Source organism: Cornus florida, unplaced genomic scaffold (assembly GCF_030987335.1).
Source record: "Cornus florida cultivar Cherokee Brave unplaced genomic scaffold, ASM3098733v1 CherokeeBrave_3.0.0_Hap2_Chr03, whole genome shotgun sequence".
NCBI classification, from domain to species: domain Eukaryota; kingdom Viridiplantae; phylum Streptophyta; class Magnoliopsida; order Cornales; family Cornaceae; genus Cornus; species Cornus florida.
In genome coordinates, this window is record NW_026775573.1 from 52,188,771 (window position 1) to 52,204,234 (window position 15,464).

The following is a 15,464-nucleotide window of genomic DNA, read 5'->3' on the forward strand; positions in this document are numbered from 1 at the left end:
CTTCTTTACGTGATTTAAGGTCATCTAATGAGAAGCTCTTATTACCAATGAGATAATATGGGTCTTCATCGTGGTCCAAAAGATCTAATAAAATTACAATACCACTAAAGAGAAGAATGCTTTTGTGGAAAAACTAAAAAGGCACTAAAGAAAAAGTGGATACAAAACACAAAAGCAAGCAAAAAGAGGCAAGTTGTTTGGTTCTTAGGCTATTAAATAATGGTCACATTTGCAGTTAAGAAAAACAGAATGTTTTAGTTTTATACATCACTAATATTATTAATTTCTTCATATTAAATGAAAATAATGAGAACAAAGAAGCCTCAACTGTCAGTGTACTAACAATCAAAATATTGACAGCATAGTATTGAAATATATATTATATGAAAAATGATATTTCAACCTACGTACTTGGACAGAAATTACGTGGCCTGTCTAGCTAAGCCACTTTCTTCTCTTTCTCTCTCATCTCTCCTCTCTCCTTTTTCTCATTCTATTTTTCTCTCTAATATCTCTTTGAAAATTTTTAAAGACTGTGAAGAACAATATAATCAAACAAATAAATACACATATTTATCTTCCAAAAAAAAAAAAAATACACATATGATACAATATATATAAATATATATGAATATGATATATGATATGAAGTTGCAACCATATTTTAAAAATCAAAAGTTCTTTCTAATTTTTTTTTTTTTGGTAATTAAAAGTTCTTTCTCTCTTCAAGTTAAGATGATAAGAAATATTGTTTGAATAGACGAAACGAAGGAGAGAGATTTGATAAATATCAGAAGAGAAGAACTTAGCTTAGAACTTGACGGCTTGGGAAAGATAAATTTACGGACGAGTATATCGTTTCTCCTTTTATTTTATTTTATTTTTTTAATTGTTAAAGTTGCTTACCTGGACTGTCATGTGTATTCTGCCAAACTCATCGGCCCATCTATCACTACTCTACATATATATTATATTCGTTTTCCTTTCTTTCCTCCCTGATTTATTCATATTGTTTCCCTTCTTTCCTCTTTGATTTATTCTTTTTGTGGAACTTTATTTTTTTATATATTGTGTATCAATACAATGTAAACTTAGAAAGTAATAAGAAAAATGTAGCCTCAACGGTTCTTGATCCATGAATGTAATCCTTAGTGCCATATATATAATGTTTTTAATCTTTTCTTGCTCTATATCATCTTCTTATTTTGCGTCTTATATTTCCACATCATAAACTTAACACATAGATACCAAATGCTGCCTTAAATTATTCAGTTGGTGGTTGGATTCAATCTAATATATATTCAAGCATATTTCATCTAATAGTGTGTGTATATATATATATATATAGTTTATGTAAATCAATGTTTCACACAAATAAAGTTTTGTTTATGAAGAATCGGGTTTGAGAAAGGATGTGGTGGAAAGATAAGCTAGGACATAGGACTGCAATATGAGACAAAATCTCCAAGAATTACTTAAACTCGGTTGATTTAATTTATTTCTATTCACTTTGGCTTCGTTTGGATTGAGGGAATTGGAGAGATTTGGAGGAAGGATAGAGTTTAGTGTGTTTGGGTGGAGGGAATTGAGAAGAAAAGAAATGATTAGAAAGGATTTGGAGGGATATATCCCTCCAAATCCCTTTAGCACAGTAAAAACAAATCCTCTCAAAGTTGAGAAGATTTGAGAAGATTTGAGGGGAAAGGATGACAAAGACAGAATTAACCTTCCAATTTCTATATACAATTTAGGGCAGCAGCTTCTCAAGTCCTCTTCTCTCGCATCTGCAAAGCGCCGCTCCTCTTCTTTTGCGTCTCCAACAAAAACTCACATGCTTTCTCTCATCAAGGTATTAACCTCTTCTCTTGCGTTTCTAACAAAAATTCACCTGCTTTCTCTCATCAAGGTATTGACCTAACCCAAATTATCTTCAAATCCTTCTTCGTTTCATTATTTTTGTCAGTTTTGATTGCAGAGCTCATATGTACTCTCTCTCTCTCTCTCTCTCTCTCCATATATCTATATATATATATATGCTATGCAAACATATCAATAAGTGATTTCGATGCTTTCAATTCAGTGTATTTGCTTTGTTTTTTTTGTGGTGTTACAGGTATAGAAGAACCATATATATGTAGCACTCTTTTATCCAAGTTAAGAAGCATGTTGAACAATGTATTGCATATCTTACGTGTAGACATTGATTTATAGTAAAATTGTCTATTAATAAAGAATGTACTAACTTTTAGTTGGTATTAATTATTCAAAAAATAAAAAATAAAAAAACCCCTAAAGTTTACGAAGAGATGAGAAAATATGGTATAAAAATCTGACATACATATCTATCTATCTATCTTCGAAGTATGCTATCAAGTTATATGTATATTATCAAGTTACTTATCAAAAAAAAAAAAAGAAACAATAGCAGCAACAACAACGGTATGCTATCAAGTTATCTTGTTTTTCTAGTTATTATTAATTTTAGTTTCCAATGAAACTGAGGGAGAGAAAAAAAACCAGTTTGTTGTCAAGTTATGAATAATTATTTATCAAAATATATAAAAGGGTAATACAGTAATTTCATTATTATCCTTTTCTTTCTTTTCTTTCATCTGTTTTATTCAAACAAGAATATTATATTTTCCTTTCTTTTTTCTTCTATCTATCCAATCATTATAGCTATCCTTTCTCTTTTAATCCTTTATTTTCTCTTTTAATCCTTTATTTTCTTTTCTCTCCTCCCTATCCAAACGAAGCTTTTATTTTTAATAACATAAGCTTGAGCAACAATTTTAAATACTCTATTAAACGCTAAAAAAAAAGAAAAAAAACAAGAAACATGACTCATATAATATTGAGAAGTCACACACAATGGATTGTAAGTCATACACCCATGTATTATTATTCCATTGGAAACTTGAACCTCAATGTGTCCATTAGAAACTTGAACCTCAACGTAACACTTGGCCCAAATTTTAGAAAAGAAAAATAAAAGTTTCAACACTCAATGTAGGGTTGGTAAAACGTCAATTATTTTAATATTTAATCAATTTTCCTCGGGAGGCGCTCACTTTCTCTCTCTAACTTCTAGAGAGAGAAATATCAAACCCCAATCTGATCTTCCCCCTCCTTCCCAAATCTTTCCGATCGTCTCTTGCTTTCATCTGTGGTTGTTCTATATTCATCAGAGTTTTGTTTTCCTCTCTCCGTAGAGGTTCCTCTGTTCATCAGAGGTTTTTTTCTTCTCTCCCTGTTGTCTTTGGTTGGGTTTTCTCCCCTCCAGTTTCTAGTTGGATTTTTCTATGGGTGGTCGGCCTGGAGGGGCTCAGGGATTCTGCGGTTTGTTGGTTTGGGCGTTTTGATCGGTGGTAATCGGTTGGGTCCATATCCTTCTCCACCGTTCTTCACTTTTGCCCAGCGGTTTCCTTGTTGGTTGTTTTTCTTTTCTCATTCCCTCGGATTCGGGTGTTTGCTAGTGGGGAAGACACTCAGCCGGCATGATCTTTGGCAATCGGTGATTTAGACCGCTTTTTCCTTTTAAGTGTTATTTTTCATTGGCGAGTCTCCTTTTTTCTTTTGTCGCCGATCCAGGCCATCTGTTTCAACCGTGGACTCCTTTCCGTAAGTGTTCATCCCACGAATCCATGGTCGTGTCTGCCCCGGCGAATATTGGTCCAGCTACGCCTTGGATTATCAGCGCTGTTTTGCTGATCGATGAGGCCGGGTCGACAAAGTTGACTTTGTTTATCTGTTGTAAAGGACTCAACGCTTTGGGCTTTGTCGGTGAAATCGTTTCTTCTGGATCCTTCTTGTGCTCGACGTCATCTATTTGGTTCCCAGAAAGAGCCCCAAAAGTCTCTTTGGGGACCAAAATCGTCTCCGGCGTAATAGTAATTTGTTGCTGCTCAAATAAGTATAATGTAAAAATATCAAAAGTGAAAAGCGTATAGCATGTATATTTAGATACTGCCTCTTATACCATACGTATGGACCCACCAAATAACAAGAAAGGGGGCAGAATTTGAGTTGCATTTCAATTTTCAAAAAGGCCCGCAATTTTTTTCATGTTTTCATCTTCTTCGGCTGAAATGTTTGGTAGCTCTCTCTCTCTCTCTCTCTCTCTCTCTCTCCACAATTCGAAGAGAAAGTGAGTATATTGCGATCCATTTGTTTTCTCATCACAAAATATAAGGCTAACTTCTAAACTGGTTGAGGGGGTTCATTTGGATCTGAAAGCAAAGTTGAGGGATATTGTAAAGATGACCTATTTTTTTCTCTTCACAAAGTAGAAGCTAAACTTGTTGACTGGTTGATTGTCTTCTTTGGAAGTGAAGGCAAAGTTGAGGAATTTTGTAAAGATTTTAAAGCAACACATTCTCTATAACTACCTGATATTGGGTATGTTTTATAGTTTTAATTTTTGGAGTCTATTCAATGTTGTATCTGTTATTTTTCCCTAATAAAAGTTGGGTATAATATTTGCGATTGATTGTATGGAGGGGTTGTATCTATTAATGGGATTTTGTATATATATATATCTATATATCATTGGGTAGTCATGTTAGAACAGAGTTGGAATGTGAAAGTATTAGAAATAGGAATTAATTACATTAACATGTTGGGATGTGCACTCAATATACTTTTTTGGATTATTCAATTCAAATTAGTTCTTCATTTTTTGCTTTGTATAGTTATAAATGTTAGAATTTTTTTGAAGAGATACGTGTATCAATTTATATGTTGAAATATAAATTTTCTTGCTTAGGCGACATGTTAGAACAGACTTGGGATGTTGTAGTGTTAGAGATTGGGATTATTCATATTAACATGTTGGGACGTGCACTTGAAACACATTTTGGGAATATTCAATTCAAATCAATTATTGATTCAAAATACTTGTATAAATTGATACAATGAAATAAAGTAAAATATGGGATTTTGTATATATATGTCATTGGGTAGTCATGTTAGAACAGGGTTGGGATGTGGAAGTATTAGAAATAGGGATTAATTACATTAACACGTTGGGATGTGCACTCAATATACTTTTTTGGATTATTCAATTCAAATTAGTTCTTCCTTTTTTGCTTTGTATAGTTATATATGTTAGAATTTTATTGCTCAAGCAGCATGTTAGAACAGACTTGGGATGTTGTAGTGTTAAAGATTGAGATTATTCATATTGACATGTTGGGACGTGCACTTGAAATACATTTTGGGAATATTCAATTCAAATCAATTATTCATTTTTTTGCATTGTGTAATGAAAAATGTTACAATTTATTTGAAGAGATAGGTGTATGGATTCATATGTTGATATGAATGTTAAAAAAAGAAAAAAAAAAGATTTTGTATATATTTCATTGGTAAGGCATGTTAGGATATAGTTGGGATGTGGTAATCTTAGAGATGGGGATTATTCACATTAATATGTTGGGTCGTCCACTTCATGCACTTTTTGGGACTATTGAATTGAAATTAATTTTTTCATTTTTTGCATTGTATAATTATACATATTAGATTTTATTTTGAAGAGATGTGTATTAATTCATATGTTGAAAAGAACTAACCGGGGGGGGGGGGGGGGGGGGATTTTGTTTATATTTCATTACTTAGGCATGTTAGAACTGAGTTGGGATGTGGTAATCTTAGAGATGGGGATTATCCAGACTGACATATTGGGACGTCCATTTCATACAGTTTTTGGGATTATTCAATTCAAATTAGTTTTTCTCTTTTTTGCATTGTATAATTATAAATGTTAAATTTTATTTTAAGAGATACGTATATCAATATTCATATGTTGAAATGAAGTTTAAAAAGAAAAAAACAAAAGTGATTATGCATATATTTTCATTGGTGAGGCATGTTAGAACATAGTTAGGATGTTGTTGTCTTAGACATGGGGATTATTCACATTAACGTATTGGGATGTACTCTTCATATACTTATGGGGATTATTGAATTCAAATCAGTTGTTCCCTTTTTTATATTGTATAGTTATAAATGTTATATTTTTGGAAGAGATGTTTTATGTAGTTCATTGGTGATATATGACCAAACTAAGTTGGGATGTGCAACTCTTAAGTGGTTATTGGTGTTCCTATATTTTAAATTTAAGTTCTTCCATTATCTTTTCTATTTTATATACCTGCAACAAGTTAGAAAGAGGATTGGATTTGGTTTGAATTTCATGGGTGACACATTATGTTACTTGAATTATGTTGTAGGTTAAAAATTTTATTCTTTTTAATGGAAGATGAAATGATAGATATTGAAGACACAACAAATGCTGTAGTTATAGAGCCCCAATCGAATCAATGGAAACCAAGGTTTAAGATGGCGTTTGATACGGAACAAGAGGCATACGAATTTTATAATGCATATGGGGGTAGAGTTGGATTTAGCATCCGGAGGGAGTATTTTAATAATAGCCGTAAAACTGGGAAACTTTTAACGAGGTTATTTACTTATTGCAAGGATGGTGTTAGGAAGAAGGATAGAAGGGACAAACATACAAAGACTCCGCGAGCTGAAACAAGAACTAGTTGCAGTGCACGAATGCATATTAAATATGATGAAGCAAAGAGAAAGTACTTAGTTGATAATTTTGTTGATAGTCACAACCATCCCTTGATAATTGATGAATGCACCCACATGATGCCGTCGCAGAGATGTATTTCTAGCGTCCAAGCCATTGATGTGGACTTGGCTTCAGATTCAGGAATTACAGCTCGTAATTCATATGAGTTAATGGCAAGGCAAGCTGGTTGTAAAGAATTATTTGGATACATTAAGTTGGACCAATAAAATTATATAAGGACCCGCAGACAGAATGAGCTTCGATATGGTGAGGCAGCATGGCTCACAAATTATTTTGTCACTCATGCTTGTGATGATCCTTCATTTTTCTATGCCTTACAGTTGGATGCTGAATAGATGATAACCAATATATTCTGGGCAGATCCTAAAATGATAATTGATTATGGCCATTTTGGAGATGTTGTAACTTTCGACACTACGTACAAACTTGTACATGGCAACCGTCCCTTTGTATTGTTTTTGGGTGTCAATCAACACCAGGAGACGGCTGTATTCGGGGTAGCCCTTATGTATGATGAGACGGCAGATTCATTTGTGTGGTTATTTGATACTTTTTTGAAAGCGATGTCCGGAAAGACACCAAATACAATTTTGACTGATCAAGATGCAGCAATGGCGAAGGCTTTGATGCAGGTAAGTTGAATTAAGATCTCCACTCCTTTTCATATACTGAAATTACCCCTAACTAGTTAATTGATACAATGAAGTAAATAATGGAAAAATGTTTATTATTCTAACATATCCTTTATTGTGATTATGGTTGAAGCATTTATGTACACATAATGATTGTATGGGGAAGTACATGAAGCATGTGGTAATAGATGATTAATGATTTTAATAAGTGTCTATGCGCAAATGTATTTTCCTGTAGTTGGAGAAATTGGAAACAACCAATAAAATGATAAAATAAGAATAAAATATATATTTTATATGTGTTTTCCTACTATAGCTATAAATTGGTTGTTAGGTTTGATTAAATTTAAATGCGTTCAATGGCCCATACATGTTGTTAGAACAAAGTTGGAGTTTAAAAATATTACACAGTGTTGGAATATTAGAATTTGGTGTTTAGGGTTTATTTAAATGTCATGACTGAAACATGATTTTATGTTTTAGGTCATGCCTGGTACAAAACATCATCTATGTACGTGGCATCTAATGCAAAATCCACAAAAGCATGTTGGGTTCTTGTTTAAATGTGATGAACGCATCAAGAATGTGATATCTAAATTAATGTTCGAAATTGAGGAGGAGGAACAATTTATGTCAAAATGGGATTCAATGCTAAGGGTGTATGATCTTGTTGGTAACACATGTTTTGAGCATTTGTTTAGCTTGAGACATAGATGGGTCATGGCATTCGTTAAATATATGTGGTGTGCGGGAATGCGCACCACGCAATTGAGTGAAAGTTTCAATGCTCGCTTGAAGGAATACTTATAGAGGCAACTCATTCTTCCTGATTTCTTCACCCATTTTGATAGGCTGTTATCGGATTAGCGTTACAAGGAGTATGAAGCCGAGTACCGTTTACTGTAGAGGCTTCCGCAAGTTAAATCAAAGTGTGACATGTTACTTAAAGCGGGGGAGACATACACAAAAGTTATATTTCAGCTTTTACAGGAACAGTTTTTAACAGTTTGTGTGAGTGATAATGTTAATAGTTGCAGTGACATAGATAACAATAGACAACGTGTTTATAAAGTTACTAGTCGTAATGGGATGCAATGTTCTGTGACTAGAACAGTTGAGGATGAATTATCTTGTTCATGTGGTAATTTTGAAATGAATGGATTTTTTTGCAGTAATATTTTAAAAATCCTTAAGGATTGTATGAACATTATTGAATTGCCTTCTCGATATATATTAAGAAGGTAGACTAGGAAAGCCAGAGATGGGAACTTGGATGAGATTCTTGGCCGTGAAGTGTTGATGGATCCTAAACTTGAGGTAAAGCGACGACACAGGACCCTTTGTCGTATTTTGACCGAAATATCTTCGATTGCATCGAAAGACAACAAGGGATACAATGATTTATTAGTAAAAGCAATGGAATGGAAAAAATCTGCCCAAAGAAGTTGTAGTCGTACTTTGGTTGGCACTAGAAAGGGTGGTAAAAAACAGAATAATGGGGAGATAAAAAAATAGTGGAATAATTCCCATGGACGTCAAGACGAAAGATACATTTAAAGGACAAATGCGTAGGCGCAAATCTCCCACTGAGAAAAATGCCAAGAAGAAGAGCAAGTGTATGAAAAGAATAGTTGAGGTATTTACCAAAAGTTTTTAGTTTACTTTTCATATTGTACTTACATTATTGTGGTCCTTGTTTTACATTAATGTTGTGGATTTAATTGTCATTTCTGGTTGTGCACTAAATCGAATAAATTCACAAATTTATTGTGTTTTAGAAAGCGAATGATAGCATGGTCTTCGGAGTGGCAAGTGGCAGTTGTAGTCAGACATATCTATTAGTCCATGTTAGTATTGTTACGACTATATCATATCTAACACTTAATTTTCGTGGCATTTGTGCAATTCGTTAATTTTGTTTACAAGTTTACTATAACCTAACAGAAGTGCACAATATTTGTTGAAAGGCAATGAAAATCCAGCTGAATGTGTACATCATCAATGTTATATGCCACCACCACCTATAATGCACAATGGGCAGGCTTTCCAACCTCCGTATAGCCATGATATTCATTTTCCGCAACCCATTACTCCATTAAGTAACCAGGTAATTATGTTGAATCAATTTCATTGTATTAGTGGAACATACTTTCTAGATTTAATTCTCAAAATTTCTAATGAACAATATAAAATGTTACAGAGTTCTATTGGGGATTCAGGATTGTTTTCATCTGAACTATTTAGTACTCCTCCTTTATATGGTGAATCGTGCACAGCTAATTTGGAAAGTCAAATGGTATATTTTAAAAATATTTGTCAGCCAAATCAATATTATTATTTGTTATGAGTTATTTCTTTATTTTATCTAACAATTCAAATTTCTTTCCACGGTCATAAATAAAGACACATGCTCCCAACCTCAGGCAATGACTTCCACAGAAATGTCGCAACTGCCAAACTCAGAGATTAGTCGTCCAATTCAACAACAATTATTCAAATAGTGAGTAAGCAATGTTTATGTATTTTACTTTATCCATGTCAACTTCGTCTAATTCTCTGCTACTGTATCGAAAAGATAATTTCAAATTACATACATCTCTAATTGGGCTAACGAATGACTGTGGTATCTGCAGCAAGAAAACAAAGGAGGGAGCTTTTGGTTTTCTGAATTTTTGAATGAATTCGTCTGTCATAGTTAAGTGCAGTTTGGCGTTGGTACTACCTCCAAATGGGATTTGGGTTGTATGGATGAAGGTTGTATATACTTCTTAGTTTGGTAGGTTAGCATAGTTAAGTTGCGCCGGAGCAATTTATATTTCTGTTATTTGCCAATTGTTGTAAACGATTATTTTATGTATTTGTGGATATCTGCATTTGGCAATTATAGTAAACTATTGGTTTTTTTGCTTTCACTTTTCACTTTTCACTAGTAAATGTATAGTTTTGCAAATGATGAATCCCAACATTTTCCCAAATTGTATCCCAAATTATCTTGACCAGACAATTGTATTGTTGCATTAAATAAAATAAGTGGCGGACTAAACTTTCAGCTGACTCACTATATAGTGAAATTAAGTCTTTAGTTTTGATGTTCATAGATACTAAATTCAATATTCTCTCACCCACTATGATAAATACATACATCACTAGTCAAACTGAATTGTGTAAATCAATGTTTTGTAGCTGGGACATACAGATGTATTGTTGATTCAGTGCGTTACCAAAATTTACTAAAGTGTATCCCAAGTTTGTCCCTATTGGCAAACATTAGGATCCTAATCATTTTGTATGATGAATTCCAACATTTTTGTACTGTGCATCTCAACACACAAACTTGCTACATCCCAACATTTTCCCAAGTTATATCCCAAATTATCCTTACCAGCTAGGACAGATGTATAGTTGCATATTTCTGAATAAGTGGCGGACTAAACATCAGAAGTTTCAACATTATAAAGATATCACAATTACATCACTAATTGCTGGTCATATCAACAACCACCAAAACTTAACTGCATCCCAACATTTTCTTCTAGGTTAGTAAAACATGATCCATTTTCATCATATCACAACTGTTAATGACATAATAATTTGGGACACACGTCACCAAAATATACTAAAGTGCATCCTAAGTTTGTCCTTACTAGCATCCCAAAATTTTCCAGATTTGGATCCCAATAATTTCGTATGATGAATCCCAACATTTTCCTCTGTGCATCCCACCACAAAACTTAACTGCATCCTAACATTTTCCCAAGTTGTATCCCAAATTATTCTCACCAGCTGGGACAGATGTATTGTTGCATTAAATAGAATAAGTGGCGTGCTAAACTTTTGGCTCACTCACTATACAGTGAAATTAAGTCTTTAGTTTTGATGTTCATATATACTAAAATAAATATTCTCTCACCCACTATGATAATTACATACATCACTAGTCAAACTGAATTGTGTAAATCAATGTTTTGCAGCTGGGACAGATAGATGTATTGTTGATAAGTGGTAGAGTTAACTTTCGGCTCTCTTAATATAGTGACATGGAAGTCTGACGTTCATAGTTAAATCAGTACTTAAACTAGATTCTCAACCAGTTAATTTGATCACAGCATCACACTAACTAGTTCATTGCAAGAGGACTTTCAGTTACGTATGTATGAAGGTTTTACAGTATAATCCATTTTCATCATATCATAACTGTTAATCACATATTATTTTGGGATACACTTAATCAAAATATTCCTACCTTGCATCCCAACATTTTCCTAGTGTAAATCCCAACATTTTCCTACCTTGCATCCCAACATTTTCCAATCATAAAGATTCTCAACCACTATGAGAATTCCTACATCACTAGTTAAACGTATATTTTGTAAAAGTAATTTGGCCAAAACTTAATAGTAAGTACTTCGTTGCATTAGTACTTTCACTTGAGACTTGCATCCAATATCATTGAAATGGTAACTCGACTACAGCACCTACCATTGGATGAAGGAATGACAGGGTATAATAATTTGGTGGAAGATGTTGATAAAATTAAATATGAAACTGGACAACTTGCATCAAGTGTAAGAGTAATTGAAGCAACACATGAATTTGTTAAGTTACTAGCTAGGGTAACACTTTTTATGAGTGTTTTAGCATTTCTAGTATCTCTATTTGCTTTATGTAAACTTTAGGTGATGTAAGGTTAATTTTCTTGTATCTCCGACTCAATATTAATGAAATTTAGTTGAATGATGTGTAAAATAGTAAAAAATAGAGCATGCTATCATCTCATCTGATATGTCAAGCAAGAGTTAGTTTTTATTCATACGACATCCAGCACAACAAAATTTAAAGTGCTTATCATTGCTAACATCTCCACTACACAAAAGACATCCAGCACAAAAAAATTTGAAGTGGTTATTATTGCTAACATCTCCACTACAGAAAACAATATGTCCCATAATCATTACAAATTGCTACATGTATAATAGAAGCGAAATAAGAGAAACGTTTCATTCAAAAGACATCCAGCAAAAAACAAAATAAAAGTTTACAAGTAGTAAATATATACATCGTTGGTAACATTTGCATTACACAAAGCAACATGTCACGCTTCCTTCAATATACATCCAAAACAGCAAAAATTAAAGTTCACAGTTACCAAATACACCACCATAAATAACACCAACTACTACAAGAACACAGGAGTCGCCCGAGCATGAAAACCTGAAAATGTTAGGGATAGAACTTTGTAAATGCTCAGAAACAGAAAAAAAGTTATCAGCATGCAGTAAGTTAAAAGTAGGAAAAATTTTGGACTGTAAGGCAACTAACTCTGTCAAATTATGCAAGTGCCAGTCTGTACAATTCTGTTCGTCTTTCATTTAGTAAATTATCGAACAATTTCAACAGAAACTCCGAACGCATTAACTCTGGCTTTTTCTGCATCATTAATTTAATTGGTATCATTATTTGTTTAATGTTCTTACATTTAGGTGGTTAAAAAATATATTACATTAAACTTACTTTCAACTTCTTGGATAATTTTTTGCTATCCCATAATTCCATGAACTTCATTACGAATATGCCACAAGATGTCCTAAAATTTTTATAAAATGAAAAATATCTACTTAGGTAATAATAGTACGATGTTGTGAATACTTTATAATTTAAATTTCTACTTCTTGTGTAATTTAGTATACATACGCATCAGTTTGTTTTGGGATTTTCACAGGAATCCTCACTAAGTATTTTGACCACTCTTTGCCACAAGCAACCTCCACGAGCTCTTTCTGTCGTACAAGCATAATCATTTTGTAAGTATAGTATATAACTATAAATAAATGATAAATCTAAAAGAAATATGAATGGGCGTTTACCACACATAAGGCATATTGCTTATATATATGGGGTGTTCCTTTTAAACAAATGTAATCAATCGTCTTCTCCGGATGGTTTACCACCAACAAAAACCAGTGACTTTTTATGCATGAAGGAAAGCATACCTGCATCAAGGTGAACATACGGTTAAAGGATTGTAATAAAAATAGGGTTTTGTCACTCAATATAAAATAATACAAACAAAACCACTAACCATATCTGTACTGGTAAATACAGTCGGATCAGTTATATTGTAATCTTCCCACACATTTCTTAGGACAACCTTGCATTTTTCAGCTGATTTCAACACCATTACTCCGCTGTTATCCATGAATTGTACAGCATTGCAATTCAGAAAGAATTTTTTGGCACATTCTCCTTGGGTATTATTAAAATAATTTTCCCAAAAATTTATAACCTAATATAATAAAACAATAAATAATAGTTGCTAAAATCTTTTAAACAATAAACCTGTCATGGAGGGTAAAACAAAAATATTCAAACAAATCTACTCACCATGCTAGAAACAAGGTTAGGTTCGAACAAAGTTACCATATCACATCGAAACAAGTCTTGGCCATACATCACCACCAATGTTTCACTGATAAAATGGTCCGAGCTTTAATATCCTAGTGCCTCTTCCACACTTTTTAATATTTTCAGCAACTTCAGAGTCTGATACTCCAATGGGAAATTGGGATGGTGTACCACTTCGCTTAAATTCTGTGTTGGGAGGGGTCAGTTACTCTTTCATGTACAGAAAATGTCACATTAGGGATTGTCACGACTGATACCTGAGTTATGATTTGAGGGATTTAGGAATTTGTATGAAAAAATGAGTAAGTTTGAAAAAAAAAAGCTTCTATTCTCACTTAAATTAGTAAAAAACAAATGGTCTACTATGCCTTCTGCTGATTCTAATAGGTTAAAAAATCTTATAATGAGAAGTACCTAGTCAAAAATATCCTAAATAAATTGTTACTATGTTAAAGAACTGTCATGATCATAGGACTTCTATAGAAGGTTTCGTTATTATATAATATCATTACTCTTACGTGTCTATTTTCTGCTATTATTTAAAAATTGGAATGATATAAACTGTTTTTTAAGTTACCACAGCTAATATACAATGACAATCATAATTCAAACTTAAATATACAATAATAATCACATAATAGCTAATAAATAACTAAATCAAAGCAAAAAAAAAAGTAACTATCTTACAGGAACACTGGTGGAAACAACCTCGTTCTGAATGGCCTTTTGATCCATAATTAATCTCTCTTCCTTGCTGGGCATATCAACTCCATACATCATCTTAAATAGTCCACTGATGGGTATATCCCATGTGTCGTCATCATTTAGATGTACATGTTGTTGCTCACCAATTGTCTCCATCTCCTCCGGAATAATTTGTTCCCCCTCACATGTGTAAATGGGGGAGACAATGTTTTCCTTCATGCATGTCTCTTCATTATTTAGAGGTGCATCTTGTTGCTCATCAATTCTGTCCATCTCCTCCTGAATAAATTGTTCCCCCCCTCACATGTGTCAATGAGGGAGGTAATGTTTTCCTTCGTGCATGTCTCTTCAACATTTAGAGCTGCATCTTGTTCATTACCAATTATGTACATCTTCTCCCCAACGAATTGTTTCCCCTCATATGTGTAAATAGGGGAAGTAATGTTTTCCTTCATGTATGTATCTTTTTCATAGTCCGACGCGTCTTTCCCATCAACTAAACCTTCCTTATCCTCATCAGCTATGCCCTCTCCATTATTCTTACCAAACACTATTGGTCTTTTCTGTGTACGACGCTGCCTTAACAAAGACTCTAGTCTGTGAAGCTTCTTTTTTGATTTCTTCGCATTCTGCATTATTTCCACCTAAAGATCTTTGATGTAATACTGCATAAAGAGACCATCGTATTAATTTTAAATTGACAACAAAATGTATTAATAGTTCGTTAACAGAATTAAATGTATTTTTACCTCCAACACGGTGTCCGAACAACTATCATTGTAAGACTCAGACTGAGAAAGGGATAACCCATGTCGAGATGAGCTAACATTAGCATTCCCACAATATGGTCTCGCTCAAATTGTGACCAACTTTTTTTATGTGATTAAAACAAAATCAGTCAATCTTCAATCATGAGCAAATGTCATTGTCATATATTGAACTACATATTGTACAATTAAATATACATAATGCAAATTGTAGGTTCATGCAAATAAATTAATTTTATTAATACCTAACCGTATCTAAAACCTCTCATCTCATGCTCCCATCTTAATCGTTCGCATACAAGCTTTGTGTCCCCAAATCCAAGGCTTTAGGTATCTTTTGGGTCATAATATGGG